General features: G+C 44.4%; 1 protein-coding gene across 2 annotated transcripts in view; it reads left to right on the top strand.

Annotated features, from left to right (window-relative positions):
• Nucleotides 1-236: 236 nt before the first annotated feature.
• Pls1 (plastin 1) overlaps nucleotides 237-19,482 on the top strand; it is a 97,479-nt gene continuing 78,233 nt past the window's right edge. The window contains exon 1 of one of the 2 annotated variants that reach the window (XM_074060227.1): nucleotides 237-344. The gene's annotated coding sequence lies outside the window, so the exon portion shown is untranslated. Of the gene's footprint in view, nucleotides 345-10,969; nucleotides 11,108-19,482 lie in introns of those variants that run through there. The other variant, XM_074060226.1, reaches the window with a different exon arrangement.

Here is a 19,482-nt window from a genome sequence, read left to right on the forward strand (position 1 = left end):
GGGCTAGAGTGACTGACGTGTTTGATTGACAGGAGGATGCTATATAACTTGTTTTTGACGGTCCCTCCCATGATGCGTTCTGTTATAATTCCATGCACCAGACGCAGTCCATATGTATGCAAAGCTTTTAGTAGGAGGGAGGCTCTAGAGGTCATCCGAGGACAGGCTCCCCAGCGCTCAGCGCATGCGCTAGCTCAGGGACTTTCCCTTCTGATGCAGCGGCTCCTGAGTTAACCACACAAAGGGGGTTCCAAGGACGTCCCCAACCAGATGTCTCCAGAACGGGGCATGTCCAGGCGGGACTTGGGGCATGTCCTGGGTGGAACTTCGTGCCATTTTGTCTGGTCAGTCTCCACTGCTCTTGACCAACCTGTACTTCCCTATTCTCCTGCCTCTTAACCCTGCTGTTCCCCCTCTCCCCAGTTGGATTACTTTAAAGAAAATCCCAGCCCTCGTGCCGATTTACTTGTAAACACTTCAGTTTTTATCTCTGTGAGGACTCAGCGCGACCCCTAAATCTCAGAGCTATCCACTTCCCTCCAAACCCCGTCTTTCTACTTTATTCTTCTTTCAGAAGCGTTCTGGCTTGCCTGCTTTCTTACAGGCTTTTTGTCTCTCCAATCAGTCCTTCAAACTGGGGTGTCCCAGAGTTTTTAGATCAAGAGTAGTGTTGAAGGGTTTTTGGGGTTTTTTTCGGTACTGGGGCTTAATTAAGCTCAGGGCCTACACCTTGAGCCACCCCACCAGTCCTTTTTTGTGGTGGGTTTTTCGAGATGGAGTCTCGAGAACTATTTGCCTGGCTGGCTTTGAACTTTGATCCTCCTGATCTTTGCCTCCTGAGTAGCTAGAATTACAGGCGTGAGCCCCTGGTGCCCGGGTAGGGTTGAAGTTTTTAAGACATGCGCTTTAACACGTGCAGTTTTTATTGCTCACGTGTGTAGTAGGGCGTCTAATGTACCTCATTAAATTTGGGCATCAGTGGCTTCCTGTGTCTCTCTTAACCCCAACTTTATCATTTGCGGAGATGGAGCATGGAGGGAGGGGAACCTGGAAGCAGAGGGGTTGGTGTGGGTGTGTCCCTGGGTCCTTGGTGTTTCCTAAGCTCAATGTCCCACTCAAGCTGACAAAGTGACACCAACCAATGTTCTGGAAATTCTAGTCAGTCCTGTAAGTAGGATTGTCCCCACTAATTAAAGTTCTGTGAAGATGACCACTAGGTGGCACTAAAACCCAACTGAGAGGTGAGTTTGGGGCCACCTAGCAGAGTAAATTCCATCAAAAGAAATTGTTGTTTTCTCCATTTATGGTATTGTGTCAGGATTCCATTGTATAATACACTAGCATAGAAATCTTAAAGAAATGAGATAAAAAATAAAGTCAGATTTTCAAATATCTGTCTTGAATGGACACCTCCTTGCTACATACACATACTCAATAGTTTGTGTGTTTTTATTTTTTGTGGTGCTAGGGATCAAACCCTGAGCCTTGTGTGTATAAGGCAACCACTCTACCCGTGGGCCACATCACCAGCCCTCTGTAGTTTATGTTTTTAGTAAGCTCCTGTGTGGTGCCGATGTTTTAGAGTTGTTCTACAACCAACAGGGCAGCCTTTTTGAAATCCAAATATGACTATGTCATTCCCTTCTTCAATAGCTTAGTTATGCATTGAATATTGTCAGACACAGATTGAGATTAAAATGGAGCACGTGTCAGTTGTATTTCACTGGGTAAAGCCCCAAATAATAGATAATATAGCTGGGTGCAGTGGTCCATGCCTATAATTCCAGCTACTTGGGAGGCTCAGATAGGAGGGTCACTGTTTGAGACCAGTATAGGCAAGGAGTTAGAAAGACTATTGCAAAGAACAAGCCAGGTGTGGTGCTGTGTGCCTATAATTCAGCTGAAGGGAGGTGGAGGTAGAGATTCATGGTTCAATACCAGCCCTGGGCTAAAGCAAGACCCTACCACAAAAATAAATTAACAGCAAAAAGGCCTGGTGGTGTGACTTAAGTGGTGGAATGCTCACCTAGAAGGGTGATGCCTTGAGTAGAAGCCCCAGTACTTTATAAATGAATAAATAAAAATAGAAGGACTACATAACTATTTTCTAAAACTTTATAAAGCATAATAAATGATCCACTACAGCCAAACTGCACTAATGTCCTTGTCCTATTTAGTTAAAACTCTGCAAAAACCATGCCAAAACACTTCGTTCTCATAAAGTAACACAATATTTTAGAAACTAAAGTTATTTGCCCAGTGCAGTAGCTCAGGCCTATAATCCTAGCTACTTGGGAGGCTGAGATCAGGAGGATGGCAATTTGAGTACAGCCCAGGAAAATGTAATGAGACTCCATCTCAACCAATAAAAGTTGGGTGTGGTGGTGCACACCTGTCATCCATGCTACACAGGGAAGCACAAATAGGATCATGGTACCATCCAACCCAGGCATAAACTGAGACCCTGTCTCAAAAATAACCAATGCAAAAGGGCTGGGGCATGGCTCAAGTAGTAGAGTGCCTGCTTAGCAAGCTCAGGGCCCTGAGTTCAAATCCCAGACTGCCCCCCCCCCCCAAATACAAAGCCGTTTGTCTTCCTCCCCTGAGTTGGTTTCACATCTACTAAGACTTTATCCTTCTGCTGGAACTCTATTGTGTTTGGAGGCAATTCAGAAAAAAGTACATGGACTACTTCCCATGCATCTGGGAGGTTTCTAACTCGTAATGAGTTGCCGTCATTTACATTAGTAAGGTCTCCATATGACCCTAAGATTATATAAAATGTATTGGAATAGTAACAATTACTGCATTTGGAATTTTGGCAGCGCTGGGGTTTGAACTCAGGGCCTTACACTTCCTAGGCAGGCAGTCTACCACGTGAGCCATAACGCTAGCCCTGTTTGCTTTAGTTCGTTTTCTTTTTTAAATTATTGTTGTGCTGGGGGTACATTGTGACATTTACAAAAGTTCTTACAATATATCATAGTTGAATTCAAACAGTGCATCATTCTCCTTTATCCTCCCCCCCCATTCCTGGAACAATGTCAGCAGGGCTCATTTTTCCATTTTATACATGAGTACATAATATTCCACCGTATTCACCCTCTTACACCCTTTCCTTATATCCTCCCCTCTCCCACTGATGCCAACTCCCAGACAGGACCTGTTTTACCTTCTTGTTCTCTGTTTTTGTAAAAAAAAAATAAAAGACATTTTTGTTTGTTTAAAATAGCTATACAGGGTATTTCACTGTGACATTTCCATGTTTATTTATATATGTATTGTAACCTGAATTGGTTCATCCCCTCTATTTTTCTCCTTTCTACCTTAGTCCCCTTCTTACGGTTGTTTCAACCAGTTTAAAAATTCTGTATTCATTTTTGTATAGAGCACATCAACCACATTCAGCTTCTTAACTTCCTTCTGTTACCCTCCCCCTCCCGGATGTGACCTCCCCTTAGCATGACATGTTATTTTTCTTTTTTTTTTTTTTTTTCTGAATCAGGGTTTCTTTTCTTTTTAAAAAATTGTTGTGCTGGGTGAGGATACACTGTGGCATTTACAAAAATTCTTACAATATATCATAGTTGAATTCACCCCTCCATTATTCTCCTTTATCCCCCTCCCCATTTTTCAAATAAGAGTCTCATTTGTATGCAGGGCTGGCCTGGACTATAGTGCTCCTATTTGTGCTGATGGCATTGCTGAAGGCTATGAGGCTCTTTTGAGCCTTCAATTTTCTCTTTCTGTAAAAAATATCTGCTTAGAACTTTATCAGCTTAAATTTGATGTTATATTTTTAATGAGGTATAAGAACATTTTAATATATTATAGATATTAGGCTAATACTGATTTATATTCTGAGACTATTTTTCTTAGTTTTTCACTTGGCTCTTGTTATATAGGAATTAAGAATTCCAATATATGAAGTCCAGTTTGGGTCTAGGGATACATGCCTATAATCTCAGCTACTCTGGGAGGCTGAGGCAGGAGGATCAGGAATTCAAGTCTGATCAAAGTTAGTTAGATCCTATCTCAAAAACAAAATTAAAAAGAAAAAGAAAGCACTGAGGGTGTGGCACAAGTGGTAGAGTTTGTGCCTAGCAAGTGTGAGCCTTGGGTCCAATCCTCAGCACTACAAAACAAGAACAAACCCCCGATATTGCCCATCTTTTCCTTTATGGCTTCTGGGGAGATTAACCACAAGGTCAAACATGTTCTCTGTACTTTTTACAAAGATATTTGCACTTCAGTTTTTTGGTACTAGTTTTCTCATTTATCTACAGATCATTTTTTAATAAGAGAACTTGTTTCCCAGGTGGATTGTGTATATGCCACAACTGAGATCCCTTTTACTTGTTCAGGAATAAAAGGATTTATTAAGAGATGTAGATAATATATAGACTCCTTGGGAGCTATATACTTCATGATGAGTATTTGAGAACTCCCCAGGCTGGCATAGTGGTACATGTCTATAATCCAAGCTACTTAGTAGGCTGAGGAAGGAGGATGGTGAGTTCGAGTTCTGCCTGAGCCACTTCAGTAAAACAGTGGTTCAAAATAAAATTTTAAAATGGATGTAACTAAGTGGTGTAATGTCAGTAACACACAGACACACAGACATACACACAGAGAAATACACAAAACCTCCCCAAATAATCTATGAAGGCAATTGCTTATTGCAAGGACCAGGAAGCTATAGAATTGAGACTGCCCTGGGGGCTCTGGAATCCAAGTCTGCAGGTTTGGAGCCCTCTACAGCCAGATGTGGGAAATGCCGGCTGTGGCTGCCAGGAGGGCATGGGAGAGCCAGGCACCCACCATGGCACCTGTGGTTGTGTCACTTGCTAGTCCGCTTTCCTATGAATTCCAATGCCATCACTTACATATATTCAATGTAATCCACAGCCCGTACTCTGCCACACTCTTGAGCTCTTTCACTTTTATAGTTTATGCTGTTGTAATCAGGCTGTGCGTGATTTTATTTTTGTCAAGTGAGGTGGGCAGGTGTGGAGGGACAGAATGTAGTGAGCCACCCTGATCAGCCCTCCAGCCACCTTTCCTGCCACTGCACAGGAGGCGATGTCACTCCAGGGTGACTGCTCAGCTTCCTCTTCCACTTGCTAATCCCTGTCTACCCCGAAGCCCGGGGTCACCAAAAATGTAAAGTCCAGGTGTGTGTTAAGTTTTGTGCATATGATATCTCCTTGTGTTTCTCTGATGATACTTATTATAATTTCAAGTGTCTTTTCACTGTTCTGTCCACTGCTCCGGTGCCCCCCCTTTCCTGATCTGTCACCTGTGAGCTCCAGGTCCCCCCCACCCCTTCTTGAGCTGTCACCTGTGAGCCCCAGGTCCTCCCTATCTTTGCCCTAGCTGCTGCCGTCACAGGACTTGAGCAGAATTTCCCTCTGTGTGTGTGTGTACATGCACTGGGGGTTGAGCCCCAGCCTCCCCTTGCCAAGTTTGCACACCCCCACATAAACTACACCCCATCCCCCCATTTTGATTTTCGGAGATGTAATGTATCTGCATTCTGCCCTTTCTCAACAACTCGGGTTTGCAGAAGGGAGTTTTTCTTGTTTTCCTAGGGTATTCTTTACTTTTTAAGTACAACCCCTCTTTATCATGTTCCGAAATTTTAGATGGGATGTGCAGTATAGATGGCTATTTTAATCCAGTGTCTATTAAATAGTGTGCAAGCAGGAAAGAGAGACAGAGACACAGAGGGACAGAGAAATTTGTATTCTTTTCTTATTTCTCAGATATTTTTGTTCTGTAAATGATTTTTTAAAAAACTACCATAAAGGTACAGTTGAACTGAATACCGAATCTTAGCATTTTCTATCTCTCTCTCTCTCTCTCTCTCTCTCACACACATACACACACACACACACACACACACACACACACACACACTTTTTCTTCTACTTTCTTTCTCTTTCTTCTGGTAAAAGAGGCCAAATAGACTAAATATGTTCTTACCATGCTTCCTGGTTTTCATTCAAAATACCACCTGCGATCAGCCTAGGTGCCATCAGTGTGTAAATGGATAAAGAAGATTGGCATTTATACACAATGGAGAATTAAACAGCCATAAGAAAGATGAAAACAGGTCAGTAGCAGAAAGGTGGATGGAACCTAAGTCATCAGTTAAGCAAAATCAGCCAGACTCAGAAAGGCAAACACCACATGTTTTCTGTCATATGTGGAAACTAGATTAAAAAAAAAAAGACATGAAAGTAGAAGGGAGAACATTTGGGAAGAGAAAGGGCACCAGGGAGGGGAGGGAGGACAGAGAGGGTAAAGAGGATGTCTGTGAATATGATCAAAGTACATTGCGTGAAAATGTCACAACGAAACCCACTGGCTTGAATGATTAATATTTGCTAATAAAATTTTTTAAATGTGTCTAATTTTCCTGGAATGGGATGTAAAACTGGTGCTTGTAGATAGCAGCTGATTTTTTATTAGGATCAGGGCTGGGTGGCAGCCTTGTATTGTGCTTGGGAGCATTTCAGAAACTCTCTCCTGCCCTGGGAAACTAACAGAGTCTCACTTACAATCCACAATGCCGGGTTTTTTCCCAAAGAATAAGGGATATAATTCTGCAGGGTCTAGTACTGTGTAGGTAACACAAATTTGGATTTGAACTTGAGTTCGCGTTGTAGTCCCACCATTCACTCCCTTTGTTAAGAATTTTTCTGAATCTCCACTTTTGTCCTCGTGTGCATTAAATGCGCTTTGGAGGTGAACTTCTGTTACAGTAGTTATAACACATAGAAAACATGGAGTTGACATTGGCCATGGTGGTGAAGACCATGATGCTGGTGGCCACCCCAATTCTGCTCTTTGTAGTTGCCCCTCTGGTATCAAAAAGCCTGGGAAAATAAACTCAGGCTCCAGGTGGATCTTTGGGATGAGTGGAGTCAGAAAAGATTGTCTTTATATGAAAAGCACTTTATTTAGTTGGCCTTAGTTTTTACTTAGCCGTGTTATGAGGGAAATAATAAACATTTTGTACAGTTTTGTCACCTATAAAATGAGGATAATTTCATAGAATTGTCATGTGTATTCTGTGAGACTACACTGTGAAGTACTTAAAATGCCAACTGACACCTGGCAGACTCTCAGTAGTGCTTAGCTACTGCCGTGGATACTCTGTACAAACTGTAGACGGTCTAGAAAGTTATTCCTGTTTCAGTTTTAGTCTGTAATGGGATGTTTTTTTAAACCAACAGTTGGAGTATATGATTTGGGGGCCAAATTCATGCAATAACAAATATTTAAGATTGGGAGTAGTCTAGAAAAACTTGAACATATGGCTACTGTAAACTGTGCCCACCAAATACAGCATCTCTTTGGAAATTCTTCCTGATACTGTTACTTCAATTGTTTTTAAGTGATTGCTGTTTGAAAATGGAGTCATTATCAAATGAGGTCTCTAATATGTAAGTAGTGTAATATGTAATTTGTCATCCTGTGCTGGCTGGACTGAAGTCCTTCACCCAGAACCCTGCCTTCTGGGTCTGAACCCAGGACATTGTGCTTGAGCCAACTTCCCCAGCCTCCTGCCTGTTTTTAATTTCCATGGGACACAGTTTGAAAATCTTAGCACATGTTGATGGTGATACAGTCAGTGGAGCAGATAACAATCTTTATAATGAAGTGTGTTTCTCATGATATACTCTGATTGTTATTTTAGATTTCAGAGATACTTTTGGGAAACACTTTAGTGTTATCATTGATAACTTGGTTACTTTTATACCTGGTTGTTCCAGACATCGAATACTCGGGACTGTTATTTTCTTCTGCAAAGGCTGACTTTCATTTTGCTCTCTGTCTAAATCCCGTCACACCATATTTAGGTTCTGCCTTTCCTCATGAACTTTCTTGGTTTATTCCCACTAAATAAACAGATTATAAGTGTCCTGCTCTATTGGGAAATAATTTATACAAAATAAAGTTCATATATTTAAAGTATACACTTTGGCTTTGACAGCTGTATACATCCATGAAATCATCACTGTAATCAATAGTGACAATATCCATCGCCCGCAAAGATCCTTTGCCCCTTTCCCCCTCTCCTGACTGTAGGTGAGTATTGACTGGCTCTCTGTCATTATAGGTTAGACTTCGTATAAAGGAAACCATCCAGTCTGCATTTTGTCTGTGTCGTCTTCACCTCAGCATTGTGAGATGTATTATGTTGAGGCCTGTGTTCAGTAGTTCACTTTTTATTTTATTTTATTTTTTTATTTTTTTATTTATTTTTTTTTAAAATTTATTTATTTATTTATTTATTTTTCATTTTTCTTTTATTATTCATATGTGCATACAAGGCTTGGTTTATTTCTCCCCCCTGCCCCCACCCCCTCCCTTACCACCCACTCCACCCCCTCCTGCTCCCCCCCTCAATACCCAGCAGAAACTATTTTGCCCTTATCTCTAATTTTGTTGAAGAGAGAGTATAAGCAATAATAGGAAGGAACAAGGGGTTTTGCTGGTTGAGATAAGGATAGCTATACAGGGCATTGACTCACATTGATTTCCTGTGCGTGGGTGTTACCTTCTAGGTTAATTCTTTTTAATCTAACCTTTTCTCTAGTTCCTGGTCTCCTTTTCCTATTGGCCTCAGTTGCTTTAAGGTATCTGCTTTAGTTTCTCTGCATTAAGGGCAACAAATACTAGCTAGTTTTTTAGGTGTCTTACCTATCCTCACCCCTCCCTTGTGTGCTCTCGCTTTTATCATGTGCTCATAGTCCAATCCCCTTGTTGTGTTTGCCCTTGATCTAATGTCCACATATGAGGGAGAACATACGATTTTTGGTCTTTTGAGCCAGGCTAACCTCACTCAGAATGATGTTCTCCAATTCCATCCATTTACCAGCGAATGATAACATTTCGTTCTTCTTCATGGCTGCATAAAATTCCATTGTGTATAGATACCACATTTTCTTAATCCATTCGTCAGTGCTGGGGCATCTTGGCTGTTTCCATAACTTGGCTATTGTGAATAGTGCCGCAATAAACATGGATGTGCAGGTGCCTCTGGAGTAACAGTCTTTTGGGTATATCCCCAAGAGTGGTATTGCTGGATCAAATGGTAGATCGATGTCCAGCTTTTTAAGTAGCCTCCAAATTTTTTTCCAGAGTGGTTGTACTAGTCTACATTCCCACCAACAGTTTAAGAGGGTTCCTTTTTCCCCGCATCCTCGCCAACACCTGTTGTTGGTGGTGTTGCTGATGATGGCTATTCTAACAGGGGTGAGGTGGAATCTTAGTGTGGTTTTAATTTGCATTTCCTTTATTGCTAGAGATGGTGAGCATTTTTTCATGTGTTTTCTGGCCATTTGAATTTCTTCTTTTGAAAAAGTTCTGTTTAGTTCACTTGCCCATTTCTTTATTGGTTCATTAGTTTTGGGAGAATTTAGTTTTTTAAGTTCCCTGTATATTCTGGTTATCAGTCCTTTGTCTGATGTATAGTTGGCAAATATTTTCTCCCACTCTGTGGGTGTTCTCTTCAGTTTAGAGAACATTTCTTTTGATGAACAGAAGCTTTTTAGTTTTATGAGGTCCCATTTATCTATGCTATCTCTTAGTTGCTGTGCTGCTGGGGTTTCATTGAGAAAGTTCTTCCCTATACCATAGTTCACTTTTTAAATCACTACCTAGTATTCCGTTGTTTGGAGGTACCACAGTATATTCTGTCCATCTTGTTGATGGACAGTTGGGTTTCTTCCAGATTGGGACTCTTAAGTTGCTGTATCATGCATGTTCAAGTCTGTGTATGAGCAGAGGCTTCAGTTTCTCCTGGACAACACCTAGGAATGGACTGGTCATATGAGACATGTATGCTCATGTTTTTAAGAAATACTTTATTTTGTGAAAACCCATTCCAGTCCTCCTGTCATGTGGTCTCAGATAAAGACACTGACTGCACTGGTTTCTCCAGGTGGAAGGCAGAAAGGAACCCTGACCCTCCCCTCCCTGGTCCACCCCATTTCATATTTACTTGCTCATCCAATTCTTTGGGTTTTTTGTTTGTTTGTTTGTTTTGTTTTGCTTGGCAGTACTGGGGTTTGATTTCAGAGCTTCGCGCTTGCTAGGCAGGCGCTCTTACCGCTTGAGCCACTCCACCAGCCCTTTTAGGTAATGGATTTTTCAACATGGGGACTCCCGACTATTTTCTCAGGCTGACTTCCAACTGCGATCCTCCTGATCTCTGCCTCCTGAGTACCTAGAATTATAGGCGTGAGCCACCGGCGCCCGGCTTCTTTGGGTTCTTAAGATACTGTTAAGCTGTTTCCTTCTCCAGCCCTATTGCCAAGTGTCATGGATGTCTGGATGCCTGTTCCTTATCAGGTGCTGCGCTAAGTGCTTAGGGGGTACACAGGACTTTGCGTTAAAGGAGCAAAGCAGGGGCCCTTCTGTTTCCCCGGACTGAGCAGGGGCGGCCCATCTACGGATCAGGCTACACGCCAGGCGTCTGAGGCTGCATTCCATGTTCCTGACTCACACGCGGGAGGACGCAGCCCACCTTTGTTTGAGCGTGTGCTTCAGTTATGTATTTACTTTAAGCAGGTGTGGCCGTTCAGGAACGAGGAAGTATTGTGTGAAATCTCAAAAGGGGTAGGAAAGGAGAACAAGTTTTCTTTAATAAGATCTTTGATTTGGACCTGCGGTGCTGGGGCGTGGTGACAGACCTCCCTGAACCCAGGAGAAAGGGCTGTGATGCTCCCCGCTCCAGGCCTGCAGCGTTTGAAACCTGGGTGCGGGGTCTGTTTTAACAAGCCCCCCCCCCGCCCCGTGCTTCTGGCCCACCCTGACTCGAGAAGCTGGACTCACTGCGGGGTGGACGGTCGTGGTCACGCTGGGTGATCAGTGGGCAGAGAGACGGCCGCCTCCCCGCGCCACTCCCGCACCTGCACCTGCTCCCTGGAGCTCCGCCCCTTAAGCGATCCCCTGGGAGCCGCAGCCAAAACCCGGCAGGTGGACCGCGAGTGCGCGGACCGGGCGCCGCGCATGCGCATGGGGGGAGGCGGGCAGCCAGTGGCTGCAGGTGCAGGGATCCCGACAGAGCTGCATCCGCGGACGGCCGCCGCAGGTACCGGGCTCGGGGTGCGGGGTGCGGGGCGGCGCAGAAGGCGGGGTGCAGGCCGGGGAGTGTGTGTGTGTGTGTTGGGGGGGCACAGCTTCACTTCCGGGGCCCCGCGGCTCTGCGGGAAGCGCTGCTTTCGGTCGGGCACGGGCGGAAAGTGGCATCCAGGTGCCGAGTGGAGCATCGCCACTGGCAATCGCAGCCGATCCAGTGTGCTTCGCCTGGATTCTGGGGCTGATTGATTTGCCTTTGGCGTTTTGGTGCATAGGATCGATACCGCCGAGTGAAGTCGCATCCGTGCTTTCTGGGCTGGGTGCCTTTCCTGGCGCGTGGGGACCTCTGGATGCGGCATAAGGAACGTCAATTTTCAGGGAATTTCTAGGCTGAAAACTTTCCGCGGCTCCGCTGCATTTCCAAGTACAGACTGCAATTTAGAAAGTCCTCTCCCCGCTCTTCCCCACCCCCCCCCGTCTTCTTTGGGTACAGGGGTCTTTTAGATGAGTGACAGATACTCACCTTCCCCTCTTTATCTGCCCTGCCACATTTGATGATAATTATATGAAGATAAACTCCCCCCGGGGGCTGTCGCATTGGATGCACTTGCATGAGTCCAAGGCTGTGCTGCACAAATGTCTCGGAAAACCGTGAACCCGAAGCAAAAGTCCAGGCCAGGAGGCGACATCACAAAGGCGAAGCGAGTGCTCCTTCTCCCCCATGTGTAATCAGCTCCCTTTTAAATTGAATTCTTTAGTGAAAGTCTGTAGTAAAGTGTTACATTTATCATGTGGGAGGCACACATAAAATTAGTAAGTTTAGCAAAAAGAAACTTTAAGGTCAGAAAAGTGAAACGTGGAAAAGGACTACAGGAATCCGTCCCCGTTCTGCCCGCCCCCTGCCCATGATGAGTGTTTTAATGGCAGAAATAATATACAGCTGGTCCACTTTGGGACGGTAGAGACCTTGAGGTCAGCCAGTTCAGCTGCTTCAGTTTACAAACGAGAAAAGTGAGCCAGCAAGGTTAGATGACTGACTGTGGCTGCCCGAGCCCCCCTTGGGTGAAGCTGGGCCTGGGAACCAGGTTTTCTGATTTCCGGCATCTTTTCAACTACTCCTCATTGATACTCTTACCACCTCCTGAAGTCTGGTCCAAGAGGAAGTTATCTGTCTCTAGGATTTAGCTTGCTAGGACCTTATAAACCTGTTTAAAGGTGCCCTGTCACCTGCCAGTTTGCTAGTCTTGAAATCAAACCATTGGTCCTTCCTTGGCCTGGGGTCCTTGTTGGCCTCCCTCTCTGTTGAACTCCTGCCACCCTGCAAGGTGCAGGTCAGGTATGTCCCCTTCCCGGGATGCTGAGGCCAGAAGTGGCTCTCCTTTTTAATGCCACAGCATTTATTACTGTTGGCATCTACTAGTATTCCCTTTGCATCCTGTGCCCCAAATTATATTCTAGCATATATCCTAGTTCTGACCAGGACGTGGTCAGCTGTTTAAACTCTCCAAGATGAAGATGAATGCCTAAAGCTTAAATCTCACCCGGTACAAAGTGTACTCCTAGCCACTGTTTATGTGGGGGAGGGGATGAGGCTCGAATTGGTTTGTAAAGGCAGTTGATGTGGGGGTTCTGGGATGCGGGGAGCTATCTGAGAGCTAAAAGACAGCGATCAAGTCAGACTAGCCAGATGGAGCAATTCTCTGATTCTCCTAGTCTGATGGAAGGTCACAGATTAATTAGCAGGAGCGCTGGAGACAGGTAAAAACACATCAGGGACATTTTTCTAGGACCTGGCTTAAGCATGCAGCTTCTAAGTGCATAGTGCAGAGCACAGATTTAAGAACGCTGTGAAGAAAGAAGCGTTGGTAAAACATTAGATGCAGAAGAGCCAAGATACGTTGAAAATTACTGGAGCTTTCAGGTTTGGGGCGTTAAGGGCTTACACTATACTTTTTATCTTATAGGCTTCTCTGATTGAGACCTTATCTCTTTTCTGATACTTGTAGTGATTGGTGTGACCATCTTATTTCCCACCTAGATTCTAAGCTTTTTGAGGGATGATGTCACACTGTGGTCCTCACAGTGCCTGGCACATGGCTTTGCAGTGTCAGTCGCTCAGCAGTTATTGCATGAGTAAATCAGTAAGTGTGCTTTGGCACTGGGGGAGGCAGTTAAGCTCTTAGAGCTGTGAGTAGCACTAGTCCAGATCATTCTTATATTGTATAGAAGAGGATCTGAGATATGCTGAACTAAGCTGGGTAGTGTCACAGCCACCCTGTTCAAAGTCCTCTGTTATTGGACCCAACCTCCTTTCATTAGCCCTTTTCTTTTTTTGTGGTACTGGGCATTGAACCGAGGGCCTTGTGCTGGCAAGTCATCTACCCGAGCCATGCCCTAAGCCCTTTTGTATTTATTTATTTTCTTTTTGAGAAAGGTTCTCTCTTGCTAACGATTCCCCAGGCTGGTATGAAAAGTGTAATCCTCCTTTCTCTTCTTCCTGAGAAACTTGGATTATAGGCATGTCCCACTACACCTGGCTGACCTTTACTTTTCAAGGTTATTGACCCCAAGATTAAGCTGACTTGGCAACAGGACCCTCCAGTTCAAGATATTCTGTGGTTTGAAAGCCCTCAGAGACCAACCTGAAGTAGGACATTTGGTGGCCAATGGGAAAATGTGTCATTGGAAGATATGAAATGCATAGAATGCATTAATTGCCAATTTGCAATTAAGTACACAATGCATGTGTGTGTGTGTGTGTGTGTGTGTGTGTGTGTGTGTGTGTAGTGGGTATGGGGACCTGGGGCCTGCACATAGGCGAGTTGAGAAAGAGTCTAGAGAGACTGTTGGCAGCTTAGCTTATCAGAAGCAGAAGATACAAACAGGTCAGCCCAAAGTCCTTGGACAGAGTGTCTTTAGAATATTCCACAGTACCAGGAGGTGGTGAGCCCTGGCCTCCAAGAGAGGCACTGAAGGGTGGTGCTTCTGACCCAGGAATGCGGGAGTTCAGGGTGGGGAGAGATAGAGAGAAAAGGGAGTATTGTGATCAGACCGTACCTGGAAAAACAAGACCAAAGACAGTGCTTTTGAGCCCCAAGCCCCAATTCCAGAGGCGTTTTGGAATATATTTGTGTACATGGACCAGATGTTGCAAAGAGCTGTTTTGAGAGTCAAAATGCAGCTTTCCAGCTGAGCTGCACATAGCGGTGAGGAGGCCATCCATCCATGGTGCATTCTTCATGGGCATTTGCTCTGTGATTGATCATCTTTATCTGTTCTCTACAAGTGACAGAGAGAGAACAGCTGCTCTTGACACTCCAAAAGAGCCCAAAATGGTTAGCAGCAGGGAAAGGAAGGGTCGGCGTGGTAAAGAGGGATTATCTTTTTCTTTTCTTTTTTTAAATCATGACATTAGTGAAAATTGATTAGATGAATGCAAAATCCAGCAAATGTGTTGAAATTAATGCCCATATACTGAAAAGGCCCAAATAATAAATGCCTTGTGGAAAAGAACTATATGATGTAGTTTTCTTAAGATAAAATTGTAATACTGTGTTAGTAACTAGTTTTATAAAATATTTTCCAAGGACCAGGCACTGTGCTAAACATTTTACCAACAGTATGTTATTCAGTCTTCTTATTCCATCCTGGGAGGTAGGTGAACTGTTGCCCTCATTTTATAGATGAGAAAATTGAGTCTTAGATAAAAATCATCTATCTGAGGTCACTCAGTTGACACAGGTGAACTGAGACTTGGCCCCAGGCCTGTCTGAGTTCAGGACCCAAGCTCAGATAATAATCAAATATTTTTTATCTGTGGTTATAATAGATACATAGAATGCCCTCAGATTTTAGCCGGTGAAACTTCGAGTATTCTGTGAGCCAGACTTTGATTTGAGAACAAAACAAGTGATTTTTTTTTTTTATTCCACTCAGTCTTTATCTCCTTTTCCTTTGAGGCACTCCTAGAGGCAGGGACAGCAGTGTTTTCTCTGGGTACACCATTGAAGCCACTTCTGATGTCTCCTCCCTTTCTATCCAGAAGTAGGATGAGTATGGTGAGTTGGTGGTGGTCCATGGGCCTCTGGAGTTGGGATGGGAAACTCACCTTGAGTAGGAACTCTGGGTGACCAGAGTTTGTAAGGACTTTTCCCCTGGGGCGTCAGAGTCCAATTTTGGAAGCTCCTGGCTTACCTGTGGACCCTGACCCTAGTCTGAGGTCTTTGAACCATGGCCATAAACCCCAAGGGAGAACCTGTGCTGAGCACATTATCCAGGAGTTCTCAAGAATAGAGAGTTCTGACATTGGTGAGATCTGGTTGGAGGTGGCATAGATACCCTAGAGGAGGTGCGGGGTCCGCATGAGTCATTTGCAGTCAGAATGATTTGCCCAGGCGTCTGGAAGAAAATGTGCTCTTCCTCCTGCTCACAAGCCTAGTGATGCAGGGAGCTTGCCTCTCCTGCAAGCCTCCAATGGGCTTGGATGAGTGTGCATGCCCAGCCCATCCCCACACTCATCCCGTGCTCCCTGAGCTCTTTGCTCTGCTTCACCTGGCTCTGTGTGTTCCCAGGCCTGGGCCGTGGGTGGGAAAGTAAGGGTCAGGGGCTCTGGCCTCCACCCTCTGTCTGCCTCAACATCCATCCAAAAACTCATCGTCATCCAGTTCAGAGTCAGTATTTTACTCTGCGTGATGATGAAGCTGGAGAAGGAGAAAGAGGCCTTTGTGCTGTGTCTGGATTTATTGGTTATAAAAGGGTTATACCATTTTGAATGCTGGGAACCTTGTGACCGTACAAGGTCAAATGAGATGTGAGACCATGTCAACTTTGATCATCGTATTTCTTTTTAGTACTCCTGTGCCTGGAAGTGCCAGTTTGCTGTGTGTGTGTGTGTGTGTGTGTGTGTGTGTGTGTGTGTGTGTCAAAGAGAGAGAGAGAGAGAGAAGCAAACTGGTTTTTAGTAACACTTTAGTAACACCATGGAGAGTAGTTAGATGATTAGGACTGGGTTTCCCCTTGTTTAAAACATTTGTTTTATCAAAAATATTTTCTAGACAAGCTAGAGACCGCTTTGTTCATAAACTCCAGTTGTGCAAAAGACTTCAAACTCATAACCAAGTCGTTATGATTGAGTTTTTTGAGCTACTGTAACTGTAAGTTATAGAACCACAAGAATATTTGGATTCTAACTCATGGCCCACAGGCATGCCTCCTGCTGAGGATCCAAGCTGACCACAAGGAAAAGCTGAGAAACTATCTTTTTTGAAGGTGTGTGTATGGGGGGGGGGAGAGCTTCTTCATGATACAAAAAACCAAGGATTTGGGGTTGTGTGTGGATGGTTCAAAATACTGGAGAAAACCAGGCTTATTCTGTTATTAAGAAACAAAAAACTTCAATTGATGGAGGATCCACTTCCAGGAAATAATGTCTTTTCTTATTAATACTAATGAAAGCTCCTTCAATTTTTTAGAGAACTAAGAAATAAGAGATTCTAAGAGTATTGCTGAAGTAGAATTTGGATTAAATATAGATTGGTATATGTGTAGAAAGATCCCTCATGTCAGTTGCACCTTGGTCCAAAATCTGCTTGTCTAACCACCCCTTCCACAGCCCACTATGATACCTCCATGGGACCCCCACAGTCCATCAAGTAGTCACTCTACACAGATCACAATGGCCAAATCCAGAGTGGATGCGGATCAGCCCCTGGCCTCAAACTGGTGTTGATCAAGCATCTTGAAAGCCCTTGAAAGCACAGGGAGCGCGCGCATGCTCTCACAGCTGGCACTCAGAATCGAGATTAAACTTGAAATAAGAGCACCTCTGGTGAGTGATCACTGACACGAACAAGCTTTCTCATTTCACTTTGCCATCTTAACGCTATCTTTATGGCTATATAGATTTCTCTTTTTATTTTTTTGCCCTTGATGATAAATCTATACTTTCTGCTAAAAATCAACGCAAGCTAGAACTTTGAGGTTTGATAAATGACTCTGCTGACAGTTTCAGTACAGCTCATCGATAATCTAGTAGACAGATGAAGTTAGTATATAATTGTCTTTAGTTTGATATCAAGTTAGAGTTTCTAACCTGTGTGAACAAACCAGAAATTCTCAGAGTCCTGAGCTCACTCACTGGAGAGCTGGCTCAGAAATCTCTGGGAGCAGAGGCCCCGTTTCCTTCCTCTCTCTTCGGTTTAGTTCACTGGGACAGCATTTGGTCCTGGGAATGGTGTCAAGAGTGACCCAGTTCTTGCAGAGTTTTAAATATTATCAGGTCAGTGAGGTGCCAGCCGTGAAACACAGCTCCCAAATACCCAGTGATGTGTTTTTAGCAATGTTGCCATGCAAAGAAAGTCATTCTGGAAAGACAACAATAACAGCAATTTGCTTGATCCTTTTCTTTTCCTCAAACACCAAGTCAACGGAAGATTAGCTTTGGTGGGAAAAGACCATCTGAAAATCTCTGCAGGTTTGGTGGTCAGTCAAGAAGAGCCTTTGGGCAGTTTCAAGTTTAGCTCTCGGGGAGGCCTGTGATCACAGCCATGGATGGGAAGTCAAAGCCAGTGGTGATTTCTGACCCCTTGAGAAAGACTCAGGTAGATGCCTTTGATGATTGACCGAGACCATGAATGTGAAAGCACTTAGTGAACTGTAAGATAAGGAAGGACAAGGCTTATTGAGAGCTGTTGTAATCGGGTCTCTGGACTTGCTGTCTTTCCTTGGTAAGTGGCCAGGACTTCAAGAATGGCTCCCTACTTGAGGTCACCCAGCTTGGCGGTGGCAGAGGTAGAGCTTATGTTTGTGTTTTCTGATTTCAACATTTGAAAAAGTGTCAGCTCAGCATTTGGAGCACAGTGCTAGCAAAGGCAGACAGAGTGTCCCTGTCCTTATGAGATGGCAGGGTGGCTCTGAAACTGCTGCTTTTCCCATCAGGGCATGTTTTCTTTTTCTGAGCAGAGGAAACCATTTCGCTGTGAAATTTACATTGCACTTTTGTGAATGCTGACATGTGTTTTGGGACTGAGCCTCATCTGTGGAGCTGTCTAGGTGACTTCTCTGTTGCGGGGGTGCCTCACTTGGCCAGCATGGAGATGGGAGTGATGTCTCTCACCGTCCTCCTTGTTCATCAGAGGTTCCTAGCAGAAGACAAAGGTTGCGGGGCTTGGGCTAGGCTATGAGACAGATATGATCCTTGAACTTGAAAGTTCTCAGTCAGGTGGAAGAGGCTGCCTGTGACACGAGCGAGGGCCAGGAAGAGCCGTGGAGTGAAGGGAGCTCAAACAGGTGACTCTGTTCAGAAGGTCAAGGAAAGCTGAGCCTTGAAAGTATAAGTTTGAGTGACAAAAAATAAAGGCAATGCACTCTACTGGGAAGGCACAGCATGAACAGATGCAGGCTGCCAGCGAGAGCTGGCCTGGTCGGGAAACAACAGGTGCTGTAAGGTGTTCTAGAATGTGAGCGTGCATCAAAGTCACCTAGAGAGCTCGTTGAAAAACAGATTCCTGAACTCGGGAGGCAGAGATTGAAAGGATCATGGTTCCATGTCAACCTGAGCAAAAAAGTTAGCAAGACCCCATCTCAACTAATAAGCTGGGCATGGTGGTGTGTACTCTAATCCAAGCTTTAAAGGAGGCTACAGGTAAGAGGATCTCTGAGGCCAGCCCTGAGGAAAAATAGCTAAAGCAAAAATGGCTGGTGGAGTGGCTCAAGTAGAAGAGTGCCTGCCTAGCAAGCATGAGGCCCTGAGTTCAAACCCAGTACCACCAGAACAAAACCAAAACAGATTCCCGGGTCCCAACCCCAGAGTTTCTAAATCTTTAGGTTTGGTGTAGGCCGGAGGATTCGCATTTTAACACGTTCCCAGGTGATGCTGAGGCTGATAGCCAGGGAACCACACTTTGAGAACCGCCGAGCTAGAATATAGGATCTGTTAAATAGATGAACTAGAAAAAAAAAAAAAAAAGTTTTCTTTTGAAACTTGACAACCTCACATATTTGTCACTTCAGATTCCGATTTTGTTTGTTTTTTCTTTAAAATTAGCCCCATCGACCACACCCTTGCTGCCCTTCCCTGGAAATTTGTTACACACCATCCCATTTGCTCAAGAAACTGCCCCCCCCACCTTTTTTTTTAATAGCCTGGATTGAAAACCAGCTGTGGTGCAGCCATTCCACCGAGGGGAAACTGAGCCCCCAACAAGACCCAGTGTTAGCACTTGGCGAAATGACCAGCAGACTTTAAGGATACGAGTTCAAATCTTCCTTTGTTACTCTAGATCTAATATTAAGCTTCATTCAGCAAGTGTTTTGGAAATAGCCTGCAAGCTCTGAGCAAGAGGGAGGACTCAGGCAACTCCACAGTTCCTTCCCTGCCGTCAGGGAACC

This window comes from Castor canadensis, chromosome 17, assembly GCF_047511655.1.
Source record: "Castor canadensis chromosome 17, mCasCan1.hap1v2, whole genome shotgun sequence".
Classification (NCBI taxonomy): Eukaryota; Metazoa; Chordata; class Mammalia; order Rodentia; family Castoridae; genus Castor; species Castor canadensis.